The sequence below is a fragment of the Dipodomys merriami genome, unplaced genomic scaffold (assembly GCF_024711535.1).
Source record: "Dipodomys merriami isolate MVZ:Mamm:240054 unplaced genomic scaffold, mDipMer1.0.p SCAF_35, whole genome shotgun sequence".
Lineage (NCBI taxonomy): Eukaryota > Metazoa > Chordata > Mammalia > Rodentia > Heteromyidae > Dipodomys > Dipodomys merriami.
In genome coordinates, this window is record NW_027205048.1 from 9172171 (window position 1) to 9190213 (window position 18043).

An 18043-nucleotide genomic window follows, 5' to 3' on the forward strand; every position below is an offset into this window, starting at 1 on the left:
TGGTTTTAATACTCAAAGGACTTGACAACACCTGCAATGAGTTGGCTAGAGAGAAATGTCCAGTGCACAGAGAGAAAACTAGTGAGGAAGTGTTGGGACAGGCAGACAGGGCAGCCAAGTGGGGTCACATCAGGACTTGCAGTGCAGTTCAGCTCGCCTATGTCAGCAGCTGTGAGCTACACACTTGGCGCTGTGCTTTTGAGGAGCCAGTGAAACAAACAACAATACAAACAACCCTCTCCGCATGTGTTCTGTGTCCTCCACTTTGGGAGCAATGACAGGGAGTACAGACCATTGCCCGGGCTGGGGAGTCAGGCATGAGCAAGCCAGCATTGCCAAAGGGCAAAGGGAAGGTGGCATCCCCGGGGAAATGGGAAGAGGGCTATAATGCACAAGTGCCGGATGCAAGGAGACCACTGCCAGCAGTGCTGTGGTCTTGCACAATGCCTGCTCTGCATCCCATGTTGAGTTTAGGATGGCCTGAAAGGCATGCCTGTGGGGAACAGGCTGCCATGGAACAGTTGGAGCTTGGCCTTACCTCTCTGCCACATCAACAGGAAGTCACTTGAGCACCGTTTATTCCAATGATACATCCGGGGTCTTGGAGTGTGATCACCATGTAAGTTAAGGGGGGAGATGGTTCTGTGCTGTGTTTGGAATGTCTCTAAGTTTTGTCACCTCGTTGGGAATATCGTGGCAACTATGCCAACCCCGCTCTTGATATTTGAATCTGCAAAGTGAGATTGTTGTTGTCAGTCTGTATTAGAGCTGTGGCGTTCACTGGGATTTTACACCTAAACACGGACCCCTGGCTGTTTTCTTGTGTAAGCTAGTGAAGCCATGTCAGAGAATTTACCAGTTGAAATGAGGATTGTTTTGTTATTCAGAGGCCTTGTCTGTCCCTTGTGCATCCTGGTCTTGGCATTCTATTGATGAGTGTATGTTGACTGTGGACAACTTAAATCATCTCTGAATTTTATCTCTGATTTGCAGAGGAGCATAACAAATAGCCATCTGATCGAACCCCCCAGGCTGAACTGCAAAGTTTTGTGTTCATGAAGAGTTTGGGGCTTATTCCAAGCAAAGGGAGGAGTCATAGCCTGGTTGAAGGAAGAGCAAGAGTAAAGTCAATACTTGACCAATCCAATCTTCCATCTTTCTCCTCTTGCATGTAGGCAGAGCTGGGGACCCAGAAGGACCACAGTGAAAGTGCTTCCAGCCAGAATCAGCCCTGCCAGGGAGCTGAGAGGCTTTGCTCCCTTTCTTGGCAATTAGATTGCTGAGGACCAGAGGAGTCACATCTTGGCCTAGCTGCTAAGGGATGTCTGGGTAGATAGGAGATCTGAAGAGGGGGGTTTCTGACCCTGTAACCAGCCTGACAGCAGCCAGAGCATTTGTCTGATATACCAAGAAGCCTCTAGCCACTTGCCCAGGGTTTCAGGATGTCCCACCTGGCCCTGTTATCTGACCACAGACGCAGCATCACTGGGTCCCAGGAGCCAGCTTTGTACCCTTCAGACCCCATCCAGGAGCTAAGAATATCTGTGAGAATAGTCCCCAACACCTGCAACAGATGTGTCCACAGATTACATGGTCCCAGTGGAGGCACAAGGGAGGAGGAAAGGCAACATTTTTCCAAAAGCATTGCACACTTAATTTGCAAAGTTACATCACACACTCATGTGTGGATCAACGTGTTGGGAGCTTATTTCAAAAACAGATAAGTCAAGGAGTGTGTGTGTGTGTGTGTGTGTGTGTGCGCGCGCGCGTGCGTGTGCACGCACACACGCGTGCATGTGCATACCCTTCCCAGAGAAGACCAAGGATGGCCAAAGCGGGTATTACCTGTCAGATGCCCAACATCCTCCTCCTTCCTAGATGGCCATTTGTGGTTGGTGCCATTGTCTGCATGCACCAGACACCTCTGCAAGGACCAGCCCTGTGGAATGTGCCTTCGCACATTACAGTGGAGACGAGAGACTGCGGCTGATGAGGTGCCATGTGACTGTGACAGAGCCTGACCCTGAACGCCAGTCTCCAGAGTATTCATTCCATATCTCTTCCACCAGGTACTGCACTGCATGTAGATGTAGATGGGAGTGGGTGTACACACACACACACACACACACACACACACACACACACACACACACACACACACACACACACACACACTCACGTGTCTAATTATGCTTTCCACCAAGTTATCATTACATTGCCTGCACGATTCATTATGTAAGAGTGACAGGGAAAGCAAGGAGGCCCTTGTGAGGTTATAGCCAAGCGTCGGTAAAGACGGCTTTCAGAATAAGCTGGCGGGTGGGACGGGGGGAGTCATGGAAATGGACAAGGCTGACTTTATTCTATAGCTACATATAATTTTCATGGCTCACTGTTAAAACCCTTATTAAGAGGTTTAAAAAACTAACTTGAGGGCCAGGCATGGTGGCTCATACCTGTAATTTCAGCTACTTAAGAGGCTAAGATTAAGAGGATTTTGGTTCAAGGCCAACCTGGGCAAAAACAAAAACAAAAACAAAAACAAACAACCCAGTTATTCAAACTCCATCTACACAAATAGGCAAGGTATAGTGATTCATGTGCTACATGAATCATGTACAAGCTACATGTGCTATGTGGGAGCTGTAGGCAAGAAGATTGTCCTCTGAGGCTGCCCTGGTTAAAAAAATCTTATCATTGTATCTGAAAGTTAACTAAAACAAAAAGTAGTAGAGGTGTGGCTCAAGCCATAAAGTACCTGCCTAACAAGCATAGGCCCTGAGTTCAAATCCCACTACTGCCCATGCTGGCCTTGAACTCCTGATCCTCTTACCTCATCCTGCCTCATGGATGACTGGTGTGTGCCACTACCAACTATACTGTTAGTGAGAAGGTAAATTAGTGCAATCACTATGGCAGCAAGTTTGGAGAGACTTCAAAAAATTAAAACTATCATTGTTAGGACACAATAAAGTCATCTGCACACCAGAGTTCATAACAAGGCTGTTCATAATAGGTAAGTTATAGAAACAGCTCCGATTCCCTATAATCAATGAATTATATATATATATATATATATATATATATATATATATATATACACATTTATATTTATACACACATTCGAACTCTATACATCCATTGAGATGAATATTATGTTATTATGAGGGAAATCAATAGACCTGAAAAAAATTATATTGAGTGAAATAAGCAATTCTCAGAGAGACAAAGACATATTTTCCCTCCTAAAACAAATACACATGAAAACATATACAGTTTATACATATATACAAAAACTGACCAAAGTGTAGCCCCTTTGAACAATTACAGACAGCTTAACAAAATGAATAGTATGAAGGGGAAACATGTCTGAGGAGAGTAGGTTTGGGGAAGAGGGTAGTTGAATGGAGAGAGGAAGCAGGGGTGAATACAGTCATAGTACTCCATATACCTAGGTGAAAATGCAGCCAGGAAGCCTGAGGAAATGGGAAAGATGGAAAGGGGAACAATGATTGAAGGAGCGGAACTGATGTGCAGGTAAATTGACATGCTGAACTGAAATTCTTTTGTACAGCTAAAGATAATGTTTAAAAATCACATTAAAAAAACCCCAACAAATCCCAGGACCTGCCCAATTAACTCAAGGATGCCTTTATAGACCAAGGTATGCTTTACAAATTGAGTTTCCTCAGTCAGATACATTAGTTACAAAGTTACAAACCTGTTTCTTTGTTAGGACTTTGAAACTTAGAAATGTTATTATTCTCCCTCCTTTCTTACTGATTTTTTTATTGTGCTAAAATATACATCGCATAAATTTACCATTTCCATAATATTTAACTGCACAAACTCAGTGACATTTAGTATATTTACACTGTCATGCATATCTACTTTTTTAAAAAAAATGAAAAGACATAGAAAATTATTTGGGGAAATTCTAGCAAAGAGCGATTTGATGAGAGCTGTGGGGGAGGGGCATGTGACAACGCTTGCCCTCCGTGGTCCAGCAAGCGAGCTCCCTCTCACACCCACACCTGTGTGCTCATGGAGATGAGTATCTCCCCCCTGATTGGACGAGTCCTTGAGGCTTCATCCCTGGAAACCATTGAGAGATGCTCTCACACCCGAGCCACCTCTCGGTTCCTCACTCCAGTGTTCAAAGCAACCGGATTTACATGCTCAAAAACCTTTCAGATAATCACAAACCCAAGAAACTTCCACTCCTCTGAGGTCTAATTAGGAGAAACTGTCTTTCTGGTCCTTCCAAATGCTTTGCTCTAAATTTCTCAGAGGAAAGGGGAAGGAAGTGGCTGGTGAACGGGTGGGAATGAGACCTGTGAGCAGCCCCCTCCGTCCTGACCTCTCCTCTCTCTCCCCCCGTAGTGGAGAGCGAGATGCACTGTAGGTCACTGAAATCGCATTGTGAGTGTACCCTGTATCATTACAACCCAGAGAATGGGGACGATTGGAACGCAGGATAACACATTAGCGATGGATAATAGAGTCTAAATAAACATAATCAGCTTTCCTCTATGTCTCCAGACCAAAGCTTATCTATAAATACCCTAATGACGCTCAACCAGCCAATTACTGGCTTCTTGGAAGAGCCCCTTATTAATGGCGTTGCAGTGAGGGAAAAAAACATTAATTATTGGGCACAGTGGGATCTTTTACGTTCTGTCTGGTCCGGACAGCACCAATTAATGCAACAATTATTATCAACGACCGTGACGGCACGCTGAGTGCAGCCACCCCGGGGCTGGCTGGATGGAGTGGGAGGACATGCTAGCTGGGGGAACAATCACAGAAAATCTTTTTTTCCCCCCACTATGAAACCTGCATCTTCATTGCTGTGGAAACTGCTGGAACAAAGCCGAGGGTGGTCAGAGTGTTGATTTTTCTTTTGATCTTTTAGGACAGTGCTTCTGAGTTGCTTGTCAGGCACTGGACTCTTGTAATCAGTGACTGAGCAAGGCCAGACAGAAGACTGGAGAGGCCACTTCAAGATCTCTCAGCATCTTTAAGACAGTTGTACATTTTCTGGCCCCAGGACATTTGTACAAGCTATAGTTCAGGCTGACAAGGCAATCTATGTCACTTCTTCCTTCTATTTTTTTAATACATCATCTATTACAAATCGTGTTGAACAGATGCACATTATTACTTCATTAATATCCTTCCTTCTTACAAGAACACAAGCTCTAGAGGGAAAGGTTTTGCCTTTTTCTCCAGCGCTGATCCAAATGTCTTGCCTGTACTCAGTAAGTCTTTGGTGAGCCTGTGAATATATTTTGTATTGCATAGAAGCAAATTATACTTAAGAATCTCATTGAATGTCAGTGGCTCATGCCTGTAATCCTAGCTACTCAGGAGGCTGAGATCTGAGGATCATGGTTCAAAGCCAGCTGGGCAGGAAAGTCAGGAGACTCTTGTCTCTAATTAAGCACCCAAATGCTGGAAGTGGTGGTATGACTCAAATAGAGCATCAGCTTTGAGTAAAATACATCATCTGGGCCCTGAGTTCAAGCCTCAGTACCAGCAAAAAGCATCCATACTGGGTGCCATATTAGACTTAACCAGCTATTCTTTTATAGACATTCCACAAGAGAAACACACGCTGTTCTGTTTGTAGCGACCATGTCTCCAGAAAACTGTATTAAGTTTATGCTGCATGTAAAATGATGCTTGTATTTGAGAGGTCCTTGAATAGCCATCCTATAAAACAATGGTCTTGATTGCTGCTTTCCTCATGGCTGGCTAAATGTGAGCCTGCTCTGCCCCAGCGAGGAAGCAGTTGCAGAAATGCTTTTGTTTTCCCTTCCTAGGAAGAGGAGGGCAGTGCTTCTGGGAGGCATTCATTAGCCGGCTTTGGAAAATTGGCTCAGTGGAGGTTGGTTCCCCAGGGCCCAGGTCAGGCTTGGGAGAAGTGGGTGTGGCTGGTGGCCTTGCCAAGGCAGAGCTCTGGGCCGGCTGCACTGAGTCACCCCCGTGCTTGGGTCATGGCCACATTGGGAAGCCTGCCTGTGTAGTAGCTGAACCTCACAACCCTGCCACTAGCCAGGGTCCTTCCTGCCTGTGTCTCCTGTCTTCAGAGATTTTCCAAGCAAAGTGGGTCTCGGCAAGCTAGAAGGCAGTCACCCCGGGGAGCCTGTCAGATGGGGGTGCTGTGAGGATGCCCAGCACTGGAAGCCATCCCGCCCAGTCCTCCAAAACATAACTGTCCCCAGCGAATAAGCCAACCACGAAATACTTAGAAGACAGGGACGTTCGTGGGGCATCTGTCAGAGTCGTTTTGCCTTCATCCCTCAGAGGTGGCCGTGACCTCAGCTCACAATAGCATCATTGTTTGTCACATCTCCAGCACATTGGGTCTGGAGTCTCCATGGTGTGTTTGGGCCCAGTGTGGACTGTACAGGCTGGAATGTCCCCACACCCTGCTTAGCCTCTAGCTTGGCCATACCTCTGGGCTGGGTTCAGAAGTTACTTTCTGCTGGGTGTCAGTGGCTCACACCTGTAATCTTAGCTACTCACGAGGCTGAGATCTAGGGATCACAGATCAAATCCTGCCCAGGCAGAAAAGGCCAAGAGACTCTTATCCTCAATTAACCAGTAAAAGGCTAAAAGTAAAAGTGTGGTAGAGCTCTTAGTGAGAAATCAGGATGAGAGGCTCTGATTTCAAGCCCTAAGACTGGCATACACGCTCACAAAATGTTTCCTTCACTGCCTGGTTGGACTGACTTTGGATTGACTTCACTGCCTGGTTTGGACTGACACTAGGATCTGCCTAGTGTCTCCTGAATCTGTCCAAGATCAGCTCATGGAGAGCAGAAGCTGTCAGCCCTTTGTTCTCTACCTTCAAGGCCCAGCATAGAGCCCACACTTGTGCAGTGAGCACTGACCCTGGATGAAGCAGGTGCTGCGGCACTGAGGAGGGCCCAGCTCTGCTGTAGTGGGCCTTTCTTTCCATTCTCACCATCCCACTGCTGGGAGGTGACAGAGCCTGCTGGGTAGCAAAGACCTTCAGGAGGTGGGAGTGAGTTCCCAAGGACGGTGGTTCAGCTGGCCACTGTACAAATGTAAGCTGAACTCCTGCAGTGAGCTCCACACAGATAGGCTGTGAGGATGAAAGGGGGACGGGTGCATTCTCTCCCAAAGAACTTAGTGTGGGTTCAGCCGTGGTGGTTTCCTGATGGACAGAATGTCCCTGACCCTAGGGGTCATGGCCTGAGGCGGAGGCAGAGAGTTTGATGGGTGGGAGGGAAGATGGACACGGGGTTCAGGCTGCTATGGAAGGGCCAGTGGCTAGGGTTGTGTTGTGTGACACAGACTGCCCCCAGGGAATGCCTACTCAACATAGAACCAGTGGTACCCAAAGCCATGTAAAATACCACATCTGCAGTATCACAATCCTAAATCCTGGGCCGGTGGAGAGGTGGGCTGCTGTCAGCACTGGAAATCAGATTTCTATAGGAAGATACAGCTCTTCATACATTTTTATTAGCAAACCTTAGCTGTACAAGGGTTTTCACTGGGATATTTTCATCCATACCAGGTACTCCATCAACCTTACCCCTTTGCCAATCTCCCTTCTCCCCACCCCCGTCTTTGTGAAATAAGTTCAGCAGATTTCACTGTTATATTTTGTTCTATGCACAGAAAACACACTGGCCAAATCCATCTCCATTCTCCCTCTCCATCACTGCTGATGCCCGCCCCGACAACACCTGCTTGGCTTCTGCTCATTAACGGGACTAAAGGAATTCTCCATAGTACTTCGAATGTGCACATGTATTTTACTCAGAGTAAACCTTCTGTTGCTCCATTCTTGCCCATTCCTATTGCTCAGTAACTTCCTGTGAGATTCCTATGCCATCTTCATACCCAGAGGCAGCATATTTTGATAGTGTTTACTCCCAGCATTCCTTCCCTCCCCTCAATCCTTTGTCCCTCTGAGTCCCATACACATTCCATGTATATGCATATATATATATATACATACACATAATTACACATATTCACACTACGTATATACTCACACATGTACACACATAATCACATATGTAACATTGCACACAACCACACATATACATAGATGTTGTGTATAATTACACACATACATATAATTATATGTAATGCATCATGTATATAATTGCATATACACATTCCTTAGATACACTGCATATAACTTTATATAAAACATGATACATGCATGTTTTTAAAGTCTAGATTTCAAACATGTCTAATGGCTCTCAACGTGATGATTTCCAGCTCAGTTGGCAGGGGAAAAGATCCTCCAAGTGAACAGATGCCCACAAGGATAACTGTTTAGTTACTTGGGGTTCCCCAAGCCCCCCACCCCTGACAAATGAATACTGTGAGGACATGTAGTCCCCATATTGAGTCTGGCCATCCCTAAGTACACTGTCGGAATGTGAATGAGCCCCAGCATTCTGTGCACAGGGCAGCAGAGTGGTGGTCATAGAGTAGATGTGCAGGACTTTGGGGTGCTGCTGGTTGGCATGGCTTCCGACTCAACCTCTCCTCCATTTCCTCCTGTCTTCTCTTCCTCCAGGCCCATGGCCATGTCTTTCACTGTGCTGTGGGTCTTGGGTTCCTGGGGAGCAGAACAATATGGTAGTCATTTCACAAACAGATTCATTCAGATTTGGCTTCAAGTAGACAGCAGCGGGGACCTAACAAGCTCCAGGTGTGGCCGAGGCACTGCCCACCCCAGAGCAGCAGGGGGCACAATGGCTTCCCAGGGGTGCCTTGAAGATCTGCTCTAATTCATCAGGAAGAACGGGAGGGCCACTTCCGCAGCCGGAGGAGATGGCCTGGCCACCCTGGCGACATCTTGCCCAGTGGCTCACGGTGTCAGCTCGAGCTAGTCTGTGCGCAGCATGCACAAGTGTTCAGGACAATGAAAGAGAATGGAAACTATCTCAATAATGTTCATAACGGTTATCAGCGATAATAGATTAGATATATTGGGCCATAAAAGGGAATACAACGTACTCCCTTCTTCCGTCCTTCCTACCCCTCCTGTTCTCTACCCCCACCATCTGGCTATGAGAAATCTTAAAATAACACTGTATTTTAAATAGAACCTGTGGCTCATGTTCTATTTCAGCTCACAATCTATTTCTAATGACTGTACCATGCACGGTTGTCCTGAAGTTCCTTCTGAGCATGAGCCTCCAGCATCAGGGAGCCTGGCTGAGCCTTGCGACCCTCAGAGGGTGTCTGTGTCTGCCCACCGGCATAGACCCCCACCTTGAGATTCCCACTAACCCCCACTTTACCTGGAGGGGGGGATTGAACAGGAAGAGACAGATGTGTGTTTCTCTCTACCTCTCTCTCTGCCTCTCTCCCGCTTCTCTCCTTGCTCAGAACTAACAGGAGACAACAATCTTGTGTCACAACAGAGACAATCAATTTTCACCTCAAAAATGCAATTTCTTGAAACTCTGTCTCCAGCACCGAGCTCTTTAGTAAGGGAATTAGGTTCTACCTACCACAGGCCAGACTTAAGAGTGGACTAAAAAGGGCTTTCCCTTTGAGCTTGGAGCCTTAGGAACCCAGGGGCACAGGCCTCTGCAGACTCTGTAGAGACAGTGCGGTCTCCTGGAAGGTCATTGGTGGACTAGGCTGGAATTCCCCAGAGGGAACAGACCTGTCACCTTGCAACCACAGGACCATTAGAGCCAAAGGACCCAGCAAACAGTCACTAACCCTGGGCCCACAATTGGAGACATTGAACACCATGTCCAGGTGCCACCTTTTTTTTTTTTTGGTCATACATGCCGTTTGCATGCATACAATTCATTAGGAAACTGACACTAACCTGCCAGTGTCACCTCTGTCACATCCATTTCTCCTGGTTTCCCCTAAGGATAGCTGGAGATGAGCTTCTATATTTTCCAAGAGCAGCAGGCTGAGGGGTGGTTCAGAGGCTCTTGCTGAGACCCAGCAGTATGACAGCAGCTCATGTGGTTTGATTCACCACTAGATGGTAATACCTATCTCTGTAGAGAACCCAGGAGTGCAGGTTAGTTAATGTAATTAGTTCCTGGTGCTTGGTGAGGCTGAACCCATGCTAGATGTTATTTGGAGTGAATCAAGGCTCCAGCAGTGGTGAGCTCTCCTCCTGACCTGTAAAGGACCCAGAAAGCACCTCCCCACCCCCCCCCCCACACCAACACTGTACTCCTGGGTGGTAATGATGTAACAGTCATGCTGGGGGCAGACCACGCCATTCAGGAGTGACCCGTTTTCCTTCGGCAAGGTCATTGCAAAGGGTTTCATCAACCTGCAGGCTTGGAAGGGAGCCGAGGGCTAAAAGGAGCATCTGAGGCTGCTCTGTATGCCCTCACTGCTCAGTGATGACAACCCAGATGTGTTACAAACAATGACTGGAGATCAGAGCACATCAGGTCCAGCAGAGCCCCCAGGACACAGTCCCTGCACCCCCGGGGATGTGGAAGGGCTTGGGTAGTTTGGGGGGTGGCTGTACACGGAGCAGGCAAGCCTGGGCTAACCAAGTGGACATCAGAAAATTGGTGAGAGCCACGCAGTGGCTCCAATGGAGGGCAGGCAGGGGGAGGGGTCATCCCCAGCACCCCAAGGAGCAGGAAGGAGTCGGGCTGTGTGGCTGCACACCTCCTCTGTAAGAATTCTTGTGGATAGGAACTGCGACATCTTGAGAAGATGTTCTGTGCTGCTGCTCCAGGGGTCTGCGTGTGGGCAGGGGGGAGGGGCTTTCTGAAAAGAAGTGGGATTCAAAGCTGAATAGGATCAAGGATCTACAGATTAGTAGCTGACTCGGGATAGGTGGATGGCCAGTCCTGGAAGGGGATCAGGAAAGCCATGAGCTCACTCAAAGGGGCTGGCACTGAGAGCACAGGCATAGGGCCACACATTCCCCCATTCAAGTCCTGTTTGCCTGTTGACGGCTGTGTGGCCCTGATGAGGTCTCTGAACTCTGAACTCTAGTGTGCATCGAGTATGACCAAGTGGACGCTGACCCTGTAAGTCAGTCATAGCAAGAACCTGAGAGGCAGGTGGTGGGATCTGCTGAATGAGCTCTGCTGGCTCACCTCATTCTTCCATTGCATCCTCCAACTTTCAGCTACTGACATACCTCCTGGGGGGCGGGGGTGTTCCCTGACCAGCCACGAAAACTCCAGGCTTACTCCTCCCATTCCTAATTGCTTCCCATCTTTTCTCCTGGCTCAGACAAGTACTTCTGTGATTTCTCGTTTTTTGTTTGATGTGTGTATGTGTGTGTGTACATGCACACGCCTGTGCATGCGTGCTGGCTTAAATTCAAGGCTTCATGTTCCTGCTTAATTTTTTTTTTTTTTTTTTTTGCTGAAGTCTGGTGCTCTACCACTTGAGTCATAGCTCTATTTTTGGCCTTTTGGTTAATGGAGATAAGAGTCTCACAGACTGTTTTTTTTTGCCTTGGCTGGCTTTAAACTGCAATCCTCAGATCTCAGTCTCTTGAGTAGCTAGGACTACAGATGTGTGCCATCAGTGCCCAGCCTCGTTTGTTGACTGCTGACTCTTCTAGCCATAACACAGAAGGCAGAGGCTCGGCAACTATTATTTAGAGAGCTAGCCTTGAACACGGCAGGCTCACAGCAGATGTCTTCAGTGCTGTCATGTATCTCCGTGTCAGGGTTAACTGAGCTGCAGTGGTGGCGTTCAGGGGCAGGAAGCCTGAAGTGGCATGGAGTGTCATCTGGGACAGGACAGTCAGAATCACCCAAGTTACAGCTCCCTGTGGAGCCTCTTTCTCTCAACCTATATAGATGAATATAGGCACAGACAGTATTTCAGAAAGATCTATCATCTGCCATCCGTCTATCATTTATTACCATCTATGTATATATTGTATGTATATATATGTATGTATATAGGTATGTATGTATGTATATATATATGTATGTATATAGGTATGTATGTATGTATATAGGTATGTATGTATATAGGTATGTATGTATATAGGTATGTATGTATGTATGTATGTATCTATCTATCTATCTATGTATCAATTACACAGATCACAAAGTATATTTTAACAGAAGTGACGCTCAACAATGATAAAAGAAAAACAAAAACAAGGCTTTCAAGTTCCCCGTTCACAACACCAGTGATTTGGTGTGTGATGTCAGTGCAAGCAGCTAGGAGTGAGTTCACACACTCACGGGCAAGCTGAGGCAGTGAGTCAGCTGACAGGGGGAGGAAGAGGTTCGTGACTTTGGACTTGGCATCTCCCTTCTCAAAGAGAGCATGCCTGCCCCTCCCCCGTGCCCCGCTGCGGGGTTACTCAAGGACATTTCTTTCTGAAAAACAAAAATCTTCCTTAAAAAAGCATCGATGTTCCTCATTGATAAGACCAATGGGGAATAATGATTTTCTCTTTTTACCTTTGGTGACAGGGAGCTCAAAATTAATTTCCACTTTTAATGATCACATTAGCTGTCAGGATGAGTGACTTTATTTTTATGTTGGAAAACAAAGCACAGGAGCAAGTGAGGAAATGCATTTGGAAATGAGATTTCTCTTACCAAATGCAGCAGTTGAGTGTTCTGGATGGAAAGCCACCCACACTGGCACTGGCTAAGTTTTGCTGCCGACAGTGGCTGACAACAAGTCTGTGACCTTAGCATACTTCTTCCCGCATTGCTTTAGGTCTCCATTTCTTTAGCTCTTCAAGGAGAAGTTTAGATACGCAGACGAGGCATCTGTAGGTTGAAACTTTTATACTTCCAGTGGCCTGGTGAGCACAAAGCTTTCTTTCTTGGTCCTGGGCCTTTTAAACAGACACGTTTCAAACATCATCTTTTTGAAGCCAAAATAGAGCTGGTAGGGAGTCCAAGCTTATGAAACTAAGCATGTCTGAATTCCTGCAGTTAAAAGCTGGCGGGGGTCAGGATCTCCACTTGCCCACAAATCTATTGGGGTCTCCACCTCTTCTCCCTCCCACAGCCCCCAGCAGCCATCAGCACCCCTAGACTCTGGCCACAGCACAACAACCAGTTGGCCATCAGCAGAGTTAAATCCACCTTCCCCGATTCTGGGTTTAAAATGTCTCTGGGGCAAATAGAACCTAGAGCCCATGTAAATCTCAGTGTCTGTGCAGCGATGAGTGAGCTCTTAAGTTTGTTTGGATTTGGGGGGGGGTGTCCAGTTCCTTCTGTTCTTGAATACCCCTGATTTCAGCGTTCATCATCTTGAGAACAACAGAGCCCGTTTGAGGCCGCACGGCCTAGGTGCTTAGGGCGCCTTTGTTTGGGGTTCCTTGGTGGGACCACTGGTGGTCATAAGTACAATCACAGCCTCAAAACTTTGTAGCCAGAAATTCAATTTCTTTTGAACATTAGGGGTTGTTTAAAGAGGAGCTCGAGTATTAAATTTGCACTTTATGGGTGTTGATGGGGGAGGAGGGTAGGGGTAGAACTGAGGAGACTTTCCTAAAACAGCCTGAAAGGAAGATGGAACGCATTGTTGGGTTTTTATTAGGAAAACTGTTTTATTTTTCTCCCTCCCCGCCCCCATTGAAATAGTGTTTTAAAGCATTGGCAGGCTTACAGAAGTAAAATGAAAAACAAATCCCACCCAAATCCTGGAGTACCTTAAAAATAATGAATAAAGTAGTGAAAAATGTTTTGATTTCAGAACTGGTTTTCAATAAAGTTGCTGCATTCCAAGTAGATTGTATTTATCTTGACAGAGCCCTTTACTATGGGGGCTTAAGAGTTTATACCAATTTTTTGGTGACTGTGATATAATAATAATAATAATAATAATAATAATAATAATAATAATAATAATATAACAATAGTGAGAATAAGGAAAGATTGGAGGAGAAGTAAAGGAAGCAGAAGAAGAAAGAGAACAAGAGTCAGAAGAAGCAGAAGGAGAGGCAGGGTAGAAGATAGAAGATTATATGTGTGTTTTCTTTTTGAAAAAAATCTAAGAAACAATAGAAGAAAACTAATGAAACAATTTTAAGTCTTTAGATGTAGGGTTTCCTGAAGATCAAGTACTATTAGTTAAAATAGTGCTTGATTGTGGCAATTCTATTTTAGTTTTTGTATGGGGAAATTCTACAAATCCTCCCAAGAAAGGAAGTTTTCTCTGGCCACACAAAGCCAGAAAAGATTATAGCACTGGTCATTCAGGCATTTATTTTTTTCTCCTTGGGGAAAATATAAATAATATATAAAATTAAAACTACACAAATAGTAAGTGTACAGCAGAATGCACTGGCAAAAAGAAAACTCCCATGAACAAACAGATGACTGTGCCAGTCACCCTGAAGACTGTCAAAAGATGCTATCAAAACACCGTGATATATTTTCTACAGCTGGGCTGCCCAATAGAGTAGCTGCTGGCCCCGAATGGCTAGTGTGACCCAGAAAAGTTCCCTTCCCTCTCTTTTCCTTCCCCTTCTGGTGCCCTCCTTTCCCCTCTCCTTCCCTTCCTTCCCCTTCTTTCCCCTCCCTTCCCCTTCCCCTTCTCCCTTCCTTCCCTTCCCCTTCTCTCTTCCTTCCTTCCTTCCTTCCTTCCTTCCTTCCTTCCTTCCTTCCTTCCTTCCTTCCTTCCTTCCTTCCTTCTTTCCCTCCTTCCCTCTTCCCTCCTTCCCTCCTTCCTTCCCCTCCTGCTTCTCTTTGTGCGAGTACTAGGGCTTAAACTTGAGGCCTTGGCATTGTCCCTTAGCTTTTTCTGTTCAAGTATCATACCCTTCCACTTGCGCCACAGCTCCACTTCTGGCTTTTTGGTCATCAATTGGTGATAAAAGAGTCTCACTGTTTTCTAGAGGCTTCAGCATCAAAAGGCACAACAGGAATGGTTATTTTCAGGCTTAACCTTCTGAAAACGCAGAAAAGAATATCCGGGACTCCTTTACTTTCTCCTCTTCTCTTTGCCTGAGGGGTTGGGGTGGGAGTAAAAGGGAGTAAAGGGTTCACAGGGTGAGAAGAGGGACAGGAATGAGTGGGACTCTTCAAAGAGGAGCAAGTGACACATTGCCAAGCTTTTAAAGCCCAAATCCACACCTGTGCACAGGACCAAGCTTTTAAAGCCCAAATCCACACCTGTGCACAGTTCCCTCAGCGAGAGAACTAACAGGTTTTTGTGTTTCGTTTTGGTGGTTCTGAGTTTGCGTTTGCTCAGCCTTGGGAAGAAGTCTCCTACGTCATCTCGCCCATCTGTGCTTCCAACCACATGTGATCATTGCTTGGGTTCGAAGCCTGTCCTGTAGGAAAGGTTCTAAAAGTTCAGGCTCTTGTGGCCATTTGCTGGTTTTGCTTTGCTCACCTCGGCACCTCAGCCATTCTGTTGTGGGGCTTGAACTCTGGGCTTGGGCGCTGTCCCTGTGCTCTTCATCTCAAGGCGAGCTCACTATCACTTGAGCCACTGTGCCACTTCTGGTTTTCTAGTGGTTTGTTGGAGATAAGAGTCTCACAGACTTTCCTGCCCCAGCTGGCTTTGAACCACAATCCTCAGATCTCAGCCTCCTGAGTAGCTAGGATTTCAGGCGTGAGCCACCGGCGCCCTGTTACCTCAACACTCTTAATGACAGCTCATCCCAAGACTTCCAGACCTCTGCTTTCCCCAGCTACTGATAAGATGTGACAACACACTGTGGTTATTTAGCCTCAGATGGAAACTACCAGACTTTGTGTCTCTTCCCATCCCCTTTAAAGGGCTATTGCTTCTTCCAAGGCCAACAGGATTAGAAAAAAACACACCAACATTATCCCTGAGGGAAAAGATGTTTTGAGTCTATGAAAGCTTTTGTTGAGTGACATTAATTAGATTCACTTAGGTTTGACATTATTAATTAACCTTCTCAGCTGTTTATATTGTAGCCTCTTATTAAAACAATATGATTAAAACAAATAATTAAAGAATATTACTACCTCCTTAAGTTGTATACATCATTTCAAGCTTACAAAAGACTTCTGTCTACCACATACACACACACACACACACACACACACACACACATATACTATATATGGATATATGGATATATGGATTCAATATTTGTATGGCCAGATTTATTTATTTACTTATTTTTATGCTAGAACTGGGGCTTGAACTCAGAGCCTGGGAGCTGTTCCTTAGCTTTTCACTCATGATGATGCTTTACCACTTGAGCATAGTATCACTTCCATCTTTTTTGGTGGTTATCTAGAGATAAGAGTCTCACAGACTTTCCTGGCCAAGCTGGTTTTGAACCATGATCCTCAGATCTCAGCCTTCTGAATCACTAGGATTATGGGCATGAGCCACTGGTACCTTGGCTTCTTCATTTTTTTTATTATAATAAAATATACAAAATATAAAATGTTACCATTTCTTACACATACAATTAGTGGCACTAAATATATCCATAATATTGTGAAATGACACCAATACATATTTCTTAGACCATTTCCATCATCCTATACGGAAAACATACAAATTCAGTCCCTACACATTTCCTCTTCCCAGACTCTGATAAACTCTAGTGTATTCTCTGTCTCTGTGGATTTGACTATTTTAGGGCCCTCATAGAAGAGCCAGGCCATAATTGTCCTTTTGTGCCTGGCTTCTTTTAGCTGGCATAATGTCCTCAAGGTTCATCTGAGTTATAGTGTGCATTTAATTTCTATTCCCCCCGCCCCTTGTTTTTTTTTTTTTTTTTTTTTACAACGGAATAACATTTCGTTGTATGTATATATCACATTGTGTTTCTGCATTTGTCTACGCATGGGCACATTTTTTCATCTACTTTTTGAGCATTCTGAATGGCACGGTGAGAACACTGGAAGGTCATATTCTTACTTAGCAAATGTACTTAAGAGTTCCACAGACACAGACAAGGACAAGGCCAGCCCTCGCTGCATGTAAAAATGGTGCCCAAACCACCAACGTGGGCACTACTATGCAACAGCAGACTGTCTGGCTTTGCGCAGAGGCAGCCTGGAAGGGGCATTCTAGAGGAATCCCTCAGATGATTCTTTGGTGAGAGCAGTAAGGAATGAGAGCCACAGAGCTCAGAAACAGCAGAACTTCCCAGCTAGCCACTCAGGGCCACTTGACGGCTTTCTCCTATAGATCTTGCCTATAGATGTGTCTAAAATTGCCTTTCCTAACCAAGGTGGAGCCCCCCTAAATCACTTTGTCCTGTGATTTCTAGGGGGGAAGGAGGGGAGAAAATAAAGGTTTATAAATAAAAAGTCATTTTTAAAAGGCCTATTCTCAATACCAGAAAGCCAAACGCTGGTTTGTTGGTTAAATATAAGGATCTATTTATTTCTTGCATTCTAATCATCTCATTTTAATAATACCCCACAATGCAAACAATTGTGAGGCTTAATTCAGCTCCATTTAAGAAGTCATGTTCTGTGCGCCAAAGCTTCTTGTTCTGTCTAGTTAAATGCTCATGCATTAAAATGGTAATAATTAAACGGCTACGACTGACTGATGAACTCTGCCAGCGAGGAACGATGGACTTGTTAGAGTCACTGCTCAGCAAGCCTCCTTTTGTACGGGGAAAGTTAAAGGTTAAATCGCTCTTGAAACCCCTGTGCGTGGATCTAGAAGCAATTACAATTTTTCCTTGAAACTAATAGTTGCCACAATAATGTTTCAATTCCAACCCAGTAAGAGTAAAAAGAATAAAAGCAGGGAGGGAGGACGGCTCTGAACCCTATTCATGAAGCACGTGGAGCAGATGGTCTGGGTATTCAAACCAAAGCCTACTTAGTTACAAACACCCTTCTTGTAACCCAGTCTCCCAAGAACACAGGCTCAAATGGTGGTTTTTTTCTTCTTCTTCTTCTTCAGGACACAGCAGGTGACCCAAGCTTCATGGTATTATTTGGAACACAATGGTTTAAGCAATGCAGGAAGTGGTCCCCCCACCCACCCACCCCCTACTCTCTGCATGATTTGGAGGAAGTTGCTTAATCAACCTGGATGTCTATTTTCTCATTTTCAAAAGCAAAGATAATAAGCAGCTCTCTGCGGTGAACATTTACTT

The 18043-nt window shown here is 45.5% G+C and overlaps 1 long non-coding RNA gene across 2 annotated transcripts in view; it reads left to right on the top strand.

Annotated features, from left to right (window-relative positions):
- The window catches only part of LOC138803831 (uncharacterized), a 39535-nt gene extending 22951 nt beyond the window's left edge, over positions 1 to 16584 (top strand). The window contains exon 3 of one of the 2 annotated variants that reach the window (XR_011365061.1): positions 16562 to 16584. This is a non-coding gene — a long non-coding RNA (uncharacterized lncRNA). Of the gene's footprint in view, positions 1 to 1878; positions 2062 to 16561 lie in introns of those variants that run through there. The other variant, XR_011365059.1, reaches the window with a different exon arrangement.
- The last annotated feature ends 1459 nt before the right edge of the window (positions 16585 to 18043 follow it).